Source organism: Amphiura filiformis, chromosome 6 (genome assembly GCF_039555335.1).
Source record: "Amphiura filiformis chromosome 6, Afil_fr2py, whole genome shotgun sequence".
NCBI classification, from domain to species: Eukaryota; Metazoa; Echinodermata; class Ophiuroidea; order Amphilepidida; family Amphiuridae; genus Amphiura; species Amphiura filiformis.
The window spans coordinates 52,599,149-52,616,396 of record NC_092633.1 but is presented as its reverse complement, the minus strand read 5'-3'; positions in this window follow the sequence as shown (position 1 = coordinate 52,616,396).

The window sequence follows — 17,248 nt, the reverse complement described above, 5'->3', positions numbered from 1 at the left end:
TGTATTTTGTGTATAAATGTATTTTGAAATAACATGGGCTTTTGTCTACTGAAAAGACTATGTTTGATTAATTTTTTTTATTTGAAAACAGAAAGTTTAGAAAGAAAATATTATTGTGAAAGGTCTCTTAAAACTGCTGGAACAAACAGTTTTTCTAGCAAATGAGTTCTGAAATTGAATAATTATATTGTTATGGGAAGTAGAAACCGGTAATTCTGACCAAAAATTAAAAGTAACCAGCTGGTAAAGTTAAATATATGTGATGTGTCATGTCAAAAGGAGACACTTTTGGGCAGGATCGTAAATGGAAAAATAGCCAAAAATCTGCCCGGGGGTGATTTTTTCACAATTTGGGTTTGTTGCACATTTGTGCTGTTATTAATATTAAAAATATTGTCTGATAGCTTCAGACTGGAATATAACTGGCATCTTGCATTTTTTGAAACATTTTTCAAGGTAATTCCTACTCTCAACATTGTCAATAATATTTTTAAAGGCCGATATCTCAATTTCCAATTTTACAATACCATAACTTACGAATTAACTCAATATCTTCGCTTCGGAATGTCCGATTTCATTGGGGAAAACGGCGTTGTGGAACAAAATATCTCTATATTTAAGATATATAATATGTAAAAACCTCAAAATTGATAACCTGCCCAAAAATGTCTCCTTTTGACATGACACGTCACATATGTATAATGATCAGGGGCAGTAGTGCAGGGTTTGATTAAGTATAATGAGTTGATGTGCTGTATTAATAGTTGGTTAATCTAAACATTTAGAAATGCAAGGAGACACTTTCTTTTTTTGTTATTTTCTGTTCCGGTGAATTACTTTGGTACTATATTTCATGAAGATTATATTAATTTGTCATTAATCCATTTGCTATACACAATTACATACTGTATTGCGGCAAATTTTTGCGGGGTTTAATTTTCGCGGCAGCAGCCACAAATGTTTAACCCGGCAAAAATACTTATTATGCATTCTACTTAAAAGGGCATTTCGTGATCCATCACAGCCTCATCCCCCCACTTTTCTCCAAAAAAAAAGTTGAGATTTTTATACCATAATGTTTATGTACCAAAAATTTCTTGCAAATTAATTAGTTTAGCAAAAATATTGTCAAATTTGAATTTCGTGCTGGACTGCTGGTATACCAGCACGTAATTCAACACAGTGCCCTATGGAGCAGTGTAATACACATAATCATGCATAACTTGCAAACGCAAAATTGGAATCAACTGAAATTTTGGGAATAAGCTTTTTTCATGGATATCTACTGGAAAATGTCATAAAAAAGGATGCTAGGATCACAATATTCTCCTTTAATGTGGATATACTGTCCAGAATTGATAAAAGCTCGAAACAATCAAGGGAAAATATTGCACTATACATTATAGTGATTTGTATAAAATTCAGTTATATTACAGTATGTAAGGCCTACATATTTATTATGATATGATGATTTTTATGTGAGAACACATAATTATGTTAATAAATGTCATTTGAATTGAAAATGGAATTAAGCCAAGTATTTTTGATTATTTTTGTTCATATTCTGTCGGTCCGTGCCACGTCACTTCCGGTTGATAATTCGACTCAAATTTGAGTGAAAACAAGTCCTTGGTTCGATTTTTTTCTTGATGATTTCTGTCATTTGTGTTGTGTATATTTCGATCGCAAATAGTCAGTGGAATCAAACAAGTTCCTAAGTTTTCAGAGTGGAAGTTACTTAACTTGATTTATCGTTTCATATAATGACAAACCGACAATTAAAGTCCATGGTCGAGTGTTGTTTTTTCTGAAATTGACGATGTTGCCACTCCAGTCTGGAGTGACTAGTCTCCTTCACAGCCGGTTTCTGTCGTTCATTACAAACCGTGAGCCACGTGAAGCTTGGGCCCAAGACTAGAAGCTGGACCGACAGAATGGTCATGTATTCGTTAAAATGTATGGTATTACCAAGCAAGCAATTTGATATTTCTGGCGGTCATTATGGTCACCTTGGATTTTGAAATCAACCCTTACTTTGGCTATAAGGTCAAAAATATAATTCTAGAACTGCTTATACAGACTGCAAAAGAATTACGTTAGGCCAAGAAAAAAATCAGGAGGGTCGATAGGTTGATTAAAAAAAAATGATGTAAACAGCAGATGTTAAAGTCCCACATTTTTGTCAAAAAACAAAACACAAACAAAGAAAAATGAGAACAGTGATGGAAACATAGTCATGAGGTATCCCTTTGCCAATGTTTGGGTTTCAAAACGTTTAAAAACATCTTAGAAAAGTATAAAACAAATTTTAATGATTTTTTGAGGTTATAAAAGGGGAAAAAATAAAATGTAACCCAAGATTTTTGTGACTTTTCGGTTCGTTGGGAAAGGGTAAACAAACAATTTTTTTTCTTGGCCTTACCAGTTATTTTCATCCTTGTATATTCTAAATAAAGACAGATGTGTGATAATTAGAACCATCATCCAATAGCTGCATATTTTAGCTCGGAATTAAGACCTTATTTGTTGAAATCAGTCAAGAAATGATGATACGATGATCCAAAATCCTAAGGATGATGCAAATTCAAAAGATGCAGTTTGCTCCATTGGATGCTCTATTGATTTGTCACAAAGCGTTCTCGAACATTTTGTGAAATTTTAAATGGAATAGCCCATTTCTTCAATTTGGATCCATTTACTTGACAAAAAATAGTTTCAAAAGCTGTTTATCTTAACATAGGAAATATAGGGCCACTTGAAGCCCGGTGAAGATAGCACAAATGTTGTCTACTGGACATACCACAAATACTGTCTACTAAAGATAGCACATGTTGTTTACTGAATATAGCATAAATGGTTTACTGAATATAGCATAAATGCTGTCAACTGCAGATACTGTCTACTAAAGATAGCACAAATGTTGTCTACTGAAGATAGCACAAATGTTGTCTACTGGACATACCACAAATACTGTCTACTAAAGATAGCACATGCTGTTTACTGAATATAGCATAAATGGTTTACTGAATATAGCATAAATGCTGTCAACTGCAGATACTGTCTACTAAAGATAGCACAAATGTTGTCTACTGAAGATAGCATAAATGGTATCTACTGAAGATACCACAAATACTGTCTACTAAAGATAGCACATGCTGTTTACTGAATATAGCATAAATGGTTTACTGAATATAGCATAAATGCTGTCAACTGCAGATACTGTCTACTAAAGATAGCACAAATGTTGTCTACTGAAGATAGCATAAATGGTATCTACTGAAGATACCACAAATACTGTCTACTAAAGATAGCACATGTTGTTTACTGAATATAGCATAAATGGTTTACTGAATATAGCATAAATGCTGTCAACTGCAGATACTGTCTACTAAAGATAGCACAAATGTTGTCTACTGAAGATAGCATAAATGGTATCTACTGAAGATACCACAAATACTGTCTACTAAAGATAGCACATGTTGTTTACTGAATATAGCATAAATGGTTTACTGAATATAGCATAAATGCTGTCAACTGCAGATACTGTCTACTAAAGATAGCACAAATGTTGTCTACTGAAGATAGCATAAATGGTATCTACTGAAGATACCACAAATACTGTCTACTAAAGATAGCACATGTTGTTTACTGAATATAGCATAAATGGTTTACTGAATATAGCATAAATGCTGTCAACTGCAGATACTGTCTACTAAAGATAGCACAAATGTTGTCTACTGAAGATAGCATAAATGGTATCTACTGAAGATACCACAAATACTGTCTACTAAAGATAGCACATGCTGTTTACTGAATATAGCATAAATGGTTTACTGAATATAGCATAAATGCTGTCAACTGCAGATACTGTCTACTAAAGATAGCACAAATGTTGTCTACTGAAGATAGCATAAATGGTATCTACTGAAGATACCACAAATACTGTCTACTAAAGATAGCACATGCTGTTTACTGAATATAGCATAAATGGTTTACTGAATATAGCATAAATGCTGTCAACTGCAGATACTGTCTACTAAAGATAGCACAAATGTTGTCTACTGAAGATAGCATAAATGGTATCTACTGAAGATACCACAAATACTGTCTACTAAAGATAGCACATGTTGTTTACTGAATATAGCATAAATGGTTTACTGAATATAGCATAAATGCTGTCAACTGCAGATACTGTCTACTAAAGATAGCACAAATGTTGTCTACTGAAGATAGCATAAATGGTATCTACTGAAGATACCACAAATACTGTCTACTAAAGATAGCACATGTTGTTTACTGAATATAGCATAAATGGTTTACTGAATATAGCATAAATGCTGTCAACTGCAGATACTGTCTACTAAAGATAGCACAAATGTTGTCTACTGAAGATAGCATAAATGGTATCTACTGAAGATACCACAAATACTGTCTACTAAAGATAGCACATGCTGTTTACTGAATATAGCATAAATGGTTTACTGAATATAGCATAAATGCTGTCAACTGCAGATACTGTCTACTAAAGATAGCACAAATGTTGTCTACTGAAGATAGCATAAATGGTATCTACTGAAGATACCACAAATACTGTCTACTAAAGATAGCACATGCTGTTTACTGAATATAGCATAAATGGTTTACTGAATATAGCATAAATGCTGTCAACTGCAGATACTGTCTACTAAAGATAGCACAAATGTTGTCTACTGAAGATAGCATAAATGGTATCTACTGAAGATACCACAAATACTGTCTACTAAAGATAGCACATGCTGTTTACTGAATATAGCATAAATGGTTTACTGAATATAGCATAAATGCTGTCAACTGCAGATACTGTCTACTAAAGATAGCACAAATGTTGTCTACTGAAGATAGCATAAATGGTATCTACTGAAGATACCACAAATACTGTCTACTAAAGATAGCACATGCTGTTTACTGAATATAGCATAAATGGTTTACTGAATATAGCATAAATGCTGTCAACTGCAGATACTGTCTACTAAAGATAGCACAAATGTTGTCTACTGAAGATAGCATAAATGGTATCTACTGAAGATACCACAAATACTGTCTACTAAAGATAGCACATGCTGTTTACTGAATATAGCATAAATGGTTTACTGAATATAGCATAAATGCTGTCAACTGCAGATATTGTCTACTAAAGATAGCACAAATGTTGTTTACTGAAGATACCACAAATACTGTCTACTAAAGATAACGCAAAAGTTGTCTACTAAGATAAGATAGCATAAATGCTGTCTATTGAAGATAGCACAAATGTTGTCTACTGAAGATAGCATAAATGCTGTCTACTGAAGATAGCACAAATGCTGTCTACTGAAGATAGCACAAATGTTGTCTACTGTAGATAGCATAAATCCTGTCTACTGAAGATAGCACAAATGCTGTCTACTGTAGATAGCCCAAATGCTGTCTACTGAAGATGACATAAATGATGTCTACGGAAAATAGCACAAATGCTGTCTACTGAAGATAGCACAAATGCTGTCTACTGAAGTTAGTACAGATGCAGTGTACTGAAGATAGCATAAATGCTGTCTACTGAATATAGTATAAATGTTGCCTACTGAAGATAGCAGTAATGCCATCTACTGAAGATAGCACAAATGCTGTCTACTGAAGATAGCACAAATGCTGTCTACTGAAGATAGCATAAATGCTGTCTACTGAATATAGTATAAATGTTGTCTACTGAAGATAGCAGTAATGCCATCTACTGAAGATAGCACAAATGCTGTCTACTGAAGATAGCACAAATGCTGTCTACTGAAGATAGCACAACTGTTGTCTACTGAAGATAGCATAAATGCTGTCTACTGAATATAGTATAAATGTTGTCTACTGAAGATAGCAGTAATGCCATCTACTGAAGATAGCACAAATGCCATCTACTGAAGATAGCACAAATGCTGTCTACTGAAGATAGCACAAATGCTGTCTACTGAAGATAGCATAAATGCTGTCTACTGAATATAGTATGTTGTCTACTGAAGATATCAGTAATGCCATCTACTGAAGATAGCACAAATGCTGTCTACTGAAGATAGCACAAATGCTGTCTACTGAAGATAGCACAAATGTTGTCTACTGAAGATAGCATAAATGCTGTCTACTGAATATAGTATAAATGTTGTCTACTGAAGATAGCAGCAATGCCATCTAATGAAGATAGCACAAATGCCATCTACTGAAGATAGCACAAATGCTGTCTACTGAAGATAGCACAAATGCTGTCTACTGAAGATAGCACAAATGCCATCTACTGAAGATAGCACAAATGCTGTCTACTGAAGATAGCACAAATGCGGTCTACTGAAGATAGCACAAATGCTGTCTACTGAAGATAGCATAAATGCTGTCTACTGAATATAGTATGTTGTCTACTGAAGATATCAGTAATGCCATCTACTGAAGATAGCACAAATGCTGTCTACTGAAGATAGCACAAATGCTGTCTACTGAAGATAGCACAAATGCTGTCTACTGAAGATAGCACAAATGTTGTCTACTGAAGATAGCATAAATGCTGTCTACTGAATATAGTATAAATGTTGTCTACTGAAGATAGCAGCAATGCCATCTAATGAAGATAGCACAAATGCCATCTACTGAAGATAGCACAAATGCTGTTTACTGAAGATAGCACAAATGCTGTCTACTGAAGATAGCACAAATGCCATCTACTGAAGATAGCACAAATGCTGTCTACTGAAGATAGCACAAATGCTGTCTACTGAAGATGGCATAAATGTTGTCTACTGAATATAGTATAAATGCTGTCTACTGAAGATAGCACAAATGCTGTCTACTGAAGATAGCACAAATGCTGTCTACTGAAGATAGCACAAATGCTGTCTACTGAAGATGGCATAAATGTTGTCTACTGAATATAGTATAAATGCTGTCTACTGAAGATAACACAAATGCGGTATACTGAAGGTAGTACAGATGCAGTGTACTGAAGATAGCATAAATGCTGTCTACTGAATATACTCTAAATATCGTCTACTGAAGATAACACAAATGTTATCTACTGGACATACCACAAATACTGTCTACTCAAGATAGCACATGTTGTTTACTGAATATAGCATAAATGGTTTACTGAATATTTCAAATGGTTTACTGATTATAGCATAAATGCTATCTACTGAAGATACCACAAATACTGTCTACTAAAGATAGCACAAAAGTTGTCTACTGAAGATGGCATAAATGATGTCTACGGAAAATAGCACAAATGCTGTCTACTGAAGATAGCACCAATGCTGTCTACCGAAGTTAGTACAGATGCGCTCTACTGAAGATAGCATGAATGCTGTCTACTGAATATAGTATAAATGTCCTCTACTGAAGATAGCAGTAATGCCATCTACTGAAGATAGCACAAATGTGTCTACGGAAAATAGGACAAATGTTGTCTACTGAAGATAGCGTAAGTGCTGTCTACTGAAGATAGCATAAATGCTGTCTACTGAATATAGCATGAATGCTGTCTAGTAAAGATACTGTCTAAAGATAGCACAGATATTGTCTACTGAAGATATCAAAAATGTTGTCTACTGAAGATAGCGTAAGTGCTGTCTACTGAAGATAGCATAAATGCTGTCTACTGAATATAGCATGAATGCTGTCTAGTAAAGATACTGTCTAAAGATAGCACAGATATTGTCTACTGAAGATAGCATGAATGCTGTCTAGTAAAGATACTGTCTAAAGATAGCACAGATATTGTCTACTGAAGATAGCAAAAGTGTTGTCTACTGAAGATAGCGTAAATACTGTCTACTGAAGATAGCACAAATGTTGTCTACTGAAGATAGCGTAAATGTTGTCTACTGAAGATAGCGTAAATGCTGTCTACTGAAGATAGCATGAATGCTGTCTAGTAAAAATACTGTCTAAAGATATTGTCTACTAAAGATTGCAAAAGTGCTGTCTACTGAAGATAGCATAAATGCCGTCTACTGAAGATAGCATAAATGCCGTCTACTGAAGATAGCATAAATGCTGTCTACTGAAGATAGCATAAATGCTGTCTACTGAAGATAGCAAAAATGCTGTCTACTGAAGATAGCATAAATGCTGTCTACTGAAGATAGCATAAATGCTGTCTACTGAAGATAGCATAAATACTGTCTATTGAAGATAGCACAAATAGCACAAATCATGTCTACTGAAGATAGCATGAATGCTGTCTACTGAAGATTGCAAAAATGCTGTCTACTGAAGATAGCATAAATGCTGTCTACTGAAGATAGCATAAATGCTGTCTACTGAAGATAGCATAAATGCTGTCTACTGAAGATAGCATAAATACTGTCTATTGAAGATAGCACAAATAGCACAAATCCTGTCTACTGAAGATAGCATGAATGCTGTCTAGTAAAGATACTGTCTAAAGATATTGTCTACTGAAGATTGCAACAATGCTGTCTACTGAAGATAGCATAAATGCCGTCTACTGAAGATAGCATAAATGCTGTCTACTGAAGATAGCATAAATGCTGTCTACTGAAGATAGCATAAATGCTGTCTACTGAAAATAGCATAAATGCTGTCTGCTGAAGATAGCATAAATGCTGTCTACTGAAGATAGCTCAAATGCTGTGTACTGAAGATAGCACAAAAGATAGCATAAATGCTGTCTACTAAAGATAGCACAAATGTTGACTACTACTGAAGATAGCATAAATGCTGTCCACTTAAGATAGCATAAATGCTGTCTACTGAAGATAGCACAAATGATGTCTACTGAAGATAGCACAAAATGCTGTCTACTGAAGATAGCACAAAATGCTGTCTACTGAAAATAACACAAATGCTGTTTACTGAAGATAACACAAATGTTGTCTACTGAAGATAGCATAAAATGCTGTCTACAGAAGATAACACAAATTATGTCTACTGAAGAGGAAGAGAGCACAAATGCTGTCTTCTGAAGATAGCACAAATGTTGTCTACTGAAGATAACACAAACATTGTCTACTGAAGATAGCACAAATGCTGTCTACTGAAGTTGGTACATTTGCTGTGTACTGAAGATAGCATAAAATGCTGTCTACTGAAGATTGCACATACGTTGTCTACTGAAGATAGCATAAAATGCTGTTTACTGAAGATAGTACAAATGCTGTCTACTGAAGATAGCACAAATGCCGTCTACTGAAGTTGGTACATTTGCTGTGTACTGAAGATAGCATAAAATGCTGTCTACTGAAGATTGCACATACGTTGTCTACTGAAGTTAGCACAAATGGTGTCTACTGAAGATATCACAAAATGCCCTCTACTGAAGATAACACAAATGCTGTCCACTTAAGATAACACAAATGCTGTCTACTGAAGATAGCATAAAATGCTGTCTACTGAAGATAGTACAAATGCTGTCTACTGAAGATAGCACAAATGCCGTCTACTGAAGTTGGTACATTTGCTGTGTACTGAAGATAGCATAAAATGCTGTCTACTGAAGATTGCACATACGTTGTCTACTGAAGTTAGCACAAATGTTGTCTACTGAAGATATCACAAAATGCCCTCTACTGAAGATAACACAAATGCTGTCCACTTAAGATAACACAAATGTTGTCTACTGAAGATAGCATAAAATGCTGTCTACTGAAGATAACACAAATGCTGTCTACTGAAGAGAACACACATGTTGTCTACTGAAGATAGCATAAATGCTGTGTACTGAAGTTAGTACAGATGCTGTGTACTGAAGATAGCACAAATGTTGTCTACTGAAGATAGCATAAATGCTGTCTACTGAAGATAGCATAAATGCTCTCTACTGAAGATAGCACAAATACTGTCTACTAGTACAAATGCTGTCTACTGAAGTTAGTACAGATGCGGTGTACTGAAGATAGCACAAATACTGTCTACTGAGGATAGCATAAATGCTGTCTACTGAAGATAGTATAAATGCTGTCTACTGAAGATAGCTCAAATGCTGTGTACTGAAGATAGCACAAAAGATAGCATAAATGCTGTCTACTAAAGATAGCACAAATGTTGACTACTACTGAAGATAGCATAAATGATGTCCACTTAAGATAGCATAAATGCTGTCTACTGAAGATAGCACAAATGATGTCTACTGAAGATAGCACAAAATGCTGTCTACTGAAGATAGCACAAAATGCTGTCTACTGAAAATAACACAAATGCTGTTTACTGAAGATAACACAAATGTTGTCTACTGAAGATAGCATAAAATGCTGTCTACAGAAGATAACACAAATTATGTCTACTGAAGAGGAAGAGAGCACAAATGCTGTCTTCTGAAGATAGCACAAATGTTGTCTACTGAAGATAGCATAAACGGTATCTACTGAAGATACCACAAATACTGTCTACTAAAGATAGCACATGCTGTTTACTGAATATAGCATAAATGGTTTACTGAATATAGCATAAATGCTGTCAACTGCAGATATTGTCTACTAAAGATAGCACAAATGTTGTTTACTGAAGATACCACAAATACTGTCTACTAAAGATAACGCAAAAAGTTGTCTACTAAGATAAGATAGCATAAATGCTGTCTATTGAAGATAGCACAAATGTTGTCTACTGAAGATAGCATAAATGCTGTCTACTGAAGATAGCACAAATGCTGTCTACTGAAGATAGCACAAATGTTGTCTACTGTAGATAGCATAAATCCTGTCTACTGAAGATAGCACAAATGATGTCTACTGTAGATAGCCCAAATGCTGTCTACTGAAGATGACATAAATGATGTCTACGGAAAATAGCCCAAATGCTGTCTACTGAAGATAGCACAAATGCTGTCTACTGAAGTTAGTACAGATGCAGTGTACTGAAGATAGCATAAATGCTGTCTACTGAATATAGTATAAATGTTGCCTACTGAAGATAGCAGTAATGCCATCTACTGAAGATAGCACAAATGCTGTCTACTGAAGATAGCACAAATGCTGTCTACTGAAGATAGCATAAATGCTGTCTACTGAATATAGTATAAATGTTGTCTACTGAAGATAGCAGTAATGCCATCTACTGAAGATAGCACAAATGCTGTCTACTGACGATAGCACAAATGCTGTCTACTGAAGATAGCACAACTGTTGTCTACTGAAGATAGCATAAATGCTGTCTACTGAATATAGTATAAATGTTGTCTACTGAAGATAGCAGTAATGCCATCTACTGAAGATAGCACAAATGCCATCTACTGAAGATAGCACAAATGCTGTCTACTGAAGATAGCACAAATGCTGTCTACTGAAGATAGCATAAATGCTGTCTACTGAATATAGTATGTTGTCTACTGAAGATATCAGTAATGCCATCTACTGAAGATAGCACAAATGCTGTCTACTGAAGATAGCACAAATGCTGTCTACTGAAGATAGCACAAATGTTGTCTACTGAAGATAGCATAAATGCTGTCTACTGAATATAGTATAAATGTTGTCACTGAAGATAGCAGCAATGCCATCTAATGAAGATAGCACAAATGCCATCTACTGAAGATAGCACAAATGCTGTCTACTGAAGATAGCACAAATGCTGTCTACTGAAGATAGCACAAATGCCATCTACTGAAGATAGCACAAATGCTGTCTACTGAAGATAGCACAAATGCGGTCTACTGAAGATAGCACAAATGCTGTCTACTGAAGATAGCATAAATGCTGTCTACTGAATATAGTATGTTGTCTACTGAAGATATCAGTAATGCCATCTACTGAAGATAGCACAAATGCTGTCTACTGAAGATAGCACAAATGCTGTCTACTGAAGATAGCACAAATGCTGTCTACTGAAGATAGCACAAATGTTGTCTACTGAAGATAGCATAAATGCTGTCTACTGAATATAGTATAAATGTTGTCTACTGAAGATAGCAGCAATGCCATCTAATGAAGATAGCACAAATGCCATCTACTGAAGATAGCACAAATGCTGTTTACTGAAGATAGCACAAATGCTGTCTACTGAAGATAGCACAAATGCCATCTACTGAAGATAGCACAAATGCTGTCTACTGAAGATGGCATAAATGTTGTCTACTGAATATAGTATAAATGCTGTCTACTGAAGATAGCACAAATGCTGTCTACTGAAGATAGCACAAATGCTGTCTACTGAAGATAGCACAAATGCTGTCTACTGAAGATGGCATAAATGTTGTCTACTGAATATAGTATAAATGCTGTCTACTGAAGATAACACAAATGCGGTATACTGAAGGTAGTACAGATGCAGTGTACTGAAGATAGCATAAATGCTGTCTACTGAATATACTCTAAATATCGTCTACTGAAGATAACACAAATGTTATCTACTGGACATACCACAAATACTGTCTACTAAAGATAGCACATGTTGTTTACTGAATATAGCATAAATGGTTTACTGAATATTTCAAATGGTTTACTGATTATAGCATAAATGCTATCTACTGAAGATACCACAAATACTGTCTACTAAAGATAGCACAAAAGTTGTCTACTGAAGATGGCATAAATGATGTCTACGGAAAATAGCACAAATGCTGTCTACTGAAGATAGCACCAATGCTGTCTACCGAAGTTAGTACAGATGCGCTCTACTGAAGATAGCATGAATGCTGTCTACTGAATATAGTATACATGTCCTCTACTGAAGATAGCAGTAATGCCATCTACTGAAGATAGCACAAATGTGTCTACGGAAAATAGGACAAATGTTGTCTACTGAAGATAGCGTAAGTGCTGTCTACTGAAGATAGCATAAATGCTGTCTACTGAATATAGCATGAATGCTGTCTAGTAAAGATACTGTCTAAAGATAGCACAGATATTGTCTACTGAAGATATCAAAAATGTTGTCTACTGAAGATAGCGTAAGTGCTGTCTACTGAAGATAGCATAAATGCTGTCTACTGAATATAGCATGAATGCTGTCTAGTAAAGATACTGTCTAAAGATAGCACAGATATTGTCTACTGAAGATAGCATGAATGCTGTCTAGTAAAGATACTGTCTAAAGATAGCACAGATATTGTCTACTGAAGATAGCAAAAGTGTTGTCTACTGAAGATAGCGTAAATACTGTCTACTGAAGATAGCACAAATGTTGTCTACTGAAGATAGCGTAAATGTTGTCTACTGAAGATAGCGTAAATGCTGTCTACTGAAGATAGCATGAATGCTGTCTAGTAAAAATACTGTCTAAAGATATTGTCTACTGAAGATTGCAAAAATGCTGTCTACTGAAGATAGCATAAATGCCGTCTACTGAAGATAGCATAAATGCCGTCTACTGAAGATAGCATAAATGCTGTCTACTGAAGATAGCATAAATGCTGTCTACTGAAGATAGCAAAAATGCTGTCTACTGAAGATAGCATAAATGCTGTCTACTGAAGATAGCATAAATACTGTCTATTGAAGATAGCACAAATAGCACAAATCATGTCTACTGAAGATAGCATGAATGCTGTCTACTGAAGATTGCAAAAATGCTGTCTACTGAAGATAGCATAAATGCTGTCTACTGAAGATAGCATAAATGCTGTCTACTGAAGATAGCATAAATGCTGTCTACTGAAGATAGCATAAATACTGTCTATTGAAGATAGCATAAATGCTGTCTACTGAAGATAGCTCAAATGCTGTGTACTGAAGATAGCACAAAAGATAGCATAAATGCTGTCTACTAAAGATACTGTCTAAAGATATTGTCTACTGAAGATTGCAACAATGCTGTCTACTGAAGATAGCATAAATGCCGTCTACTGAAGATAGCATAAATGCTGTCTACTGAAGATAGCATAAATGCTGTCTACTGAAGATAGCATAAATGCTGTCTACTGAAAATAGCATAAATGCTGTCTGCTGAAGATAGCATAAATGCTGTCTACTGAAGATAGCTCAAATGCTGTGTACTGAAGATAGCACAAAAGATAGCATAAATGCTGTCTACTAAAGATAGCACAAATGTTGACTACTACTGAAGATAGCATAAATGCTGTCCACTTAAGATAGCATAAATGCTGTCTACTGAAGATAGCACAAATGATGTCTACTGAAGATAGCACAAAATGCTGTCTACTGAAGATAGCACAAAATGCTGTCTACTGAAAATAACACAAATGCTGTTTACTGAAGATAACACAAATGTTGTCTACTGAAGATAGCATAAAATGCTGTCTACAGAAGATAACACAAATTATGTCTACTGAAGAGGAAGAGAGCACAAATGCTGTCTTCTGAAGATAGCACAAATGTTGTCTACTGAAGATAACACAAACATTGTCTACTGAAGATAGCACAAATGCTGTCTACTGAAGTTGGTACATTTGCTGTGTACTGAAGATAGCATAAAATGCTGTCTACTGAAGATTGCACATACGTTGTCTACTGAAGATAGCATAAAATGCTGTTTACTGAAGATAGTACAAATGCTGTCTACTGAAGATAGCACAAATGCCGTCTACTGAAGTTGGTACATTTGCTGTGTACTGAAGATAGCATAAAATGCTGTCTACTGAAGATTGCACATACGTTGTCTACTGAAGTTAGCACAAATGGTGTCTACTGAAGATATCACAAAATGCCCTCTACTGAAGATAACACAAATGCTGTCCACTTAAGATAACACAAATGCTGTCTACTGAAGATAGCATAAAATGCTGTCTACTGAAGATAGTACAAATGCTGTCTACTGAAGATAGCACAAATGCTGTCTACTGAAGTTGGTACATTTGCTGTGTACTGAAGATAGCATAAAATGCTGTCTACTGAAGATTGCACATACGTTGTCTACTGAAGTTAGCACAAATGTTGTCTACTGAAGATATCACAAAATGCCCTCTACTGAAGATAACACAAATGCTGTCCACTTAAGATAACACAAATGTTGTCTACTGAAGATAGCATAAAATGCTGTCTACTGAAGATAACACAAATGCTGTCTACTGAAGAGAACACACATGTTGTCTACTGAAGATAGCTCAAATGCTGTGTACTGAAGATAGCACAAAAGATAGCATAAATGCTGTCTACTAAAGATAGCACAAATGTTGACTACTACTGAAGATAGCATAAATGCTGTCCACTTAAGATAGCATAAATGCTGTCTACTGAAGATAGCACAAATGATGTCTACTGAAGATAGCACAAAATGCTGTCTACTGAAGATAGCACAAAATGCTGTCTACTGAAAATAACACAAATGCTGTTTACTGAAGATAACACAAATGTTGTCTACTGAAGATAGCATAAAATGCTGTCTACAGAAGATAACACAAATTATGTCTACTGAAGAGGAAGAGAGCACAAATGCTGTCTTCTGAAGATAGCACAAATGTTGTCTACTGAAGATAGCATAAACGGTATCTACTGAAGATACCACAAATACTGTCTACTAAAGATAGCACATGCTGTTTACTGAATATAGCATAAATGGTTTACTGAATATAGCATAAATGCTGTCAACTGCAGATATTGTCTACTAAAGATAGCACAAATGTTGTTTACTGAAGATACCACAAATACTGTCTACTAAAGATAACGCAAAAGTTGTCTACTAAGATAAGATAGCATAAATGCTGTCTATTGAAGATAGCACAAATGTTGTCTACTGAAGATAGCATAAATGCTGTCTACTGAAGATAGCACAAATGCTGTCTACTGAAGATAGCACAAATGTTGTCTACTGTAGATAGCATAAATCCTGTCTACTGAAGATAGCACAAATGATGTCTACTGTAGATAGCCCAAATGCTGTCTACTGAAGATGACATAAATGATGTCTACGGAAAATAGCCCAAATGCTGTCTACTGAAGATAGCACAAATGCTGTCTACTGAAGTTAGTACAGATGCAGTGTACTGAAGATAGCATAAATGCTGTCTACTGAATATAGTATAAATGTTGCCTACTGAAGATAGCAGTAATGCCATCTACTGAAGATAGCACAAATGCTGTCTACTGAAGATAGCACAAATGCTGTCTACTGAAGATAGCATAAATGCTGTCTACTGAATATAGTATAAATGTTGTCTACTGAAGATAGCAGTAATGCCATCTACTGAAGATAGCACAAATGCTGTCTACTGACGATAGCACAAATGCTGTCTACTGAAGATAGCACAACTGTTGTCTACTGAAGATAGCATAAATGCTGTCTACTGAATATAGTATAAATGTTGTCTACTGAAGATAGCAGTAATGCCATCTACTGAAGATAGCACAAATGCCATCTACTGAAGATAGCACAAATGCTGTCTACTGAAGATAGCACAAATGCTGTCTACTGAAGATAGCATAAATGCTGTCTACTGAATATAGTATGTTGTCTACTGAAGATATCAGTAATGCCATCTACTGAAGATAGCACAAATGCTGTCTACTGAAGATAGCACAAATGCTGTCTACTGAAGATAGCACAAATGTTGTCTACTGAAGATAGCATAAATGCTGTCTACTGAATATAGTATAAATGTTGTCTACTGAAGATAGCAGCAATGCCATCTAATGAAGATAGCACAAATGCCATCTACTGAAGATAGCACAAATGCTGTCTACTGAAGATAGCACAAATGCTGTCTACTGAAGATAGCACAAATGCCATCTACTGAAGATAGCACAAATGCTGTCTACTGAAGATAGCACAAATGCGGTCTACTGAAGATAGCACAAATGCTGTCTACTGAAGATAGCATAAATGCTGTCTACTGAATATAGTATGTTGTCTACTGAAGATATCAGTAATGCCATCTACTGAAGATAGCACAAATGCTGTCTACTGAAGATAGCACAAATGCTGTCTACTGAAGATAGCACAAATGCTGTCTACTGAAGATAGCACAAATGTTGTCTACTGAAGATAGCATAAATGCTGTCTACTGAATATAGTATAAATGTTGTCTACTGAAGATAGCAGCAATGCCATCTAATGAAGATAGCACAAATGCCATCTACTGAAGATAGCACAAATGCTGTTTACTGAAGATAGCACAAATGCTGTCTACTGAAGATAGCACAAATGCCATCTACTGAAGATAGCACAAATGCTGTCTACTGAAGATGGCATAAATGTTGTCTACTGAATATAGTATAAATGCTGTCTACTGAAGATAGCACAAATGCTGTCTACTGAAGATAGCACAAATGCTGTCTACTGAAGATAGCACAAATGCTGTCTACTGAAGATGGCATAAATGTTGTCTACTGAATATAGTATAAATGCT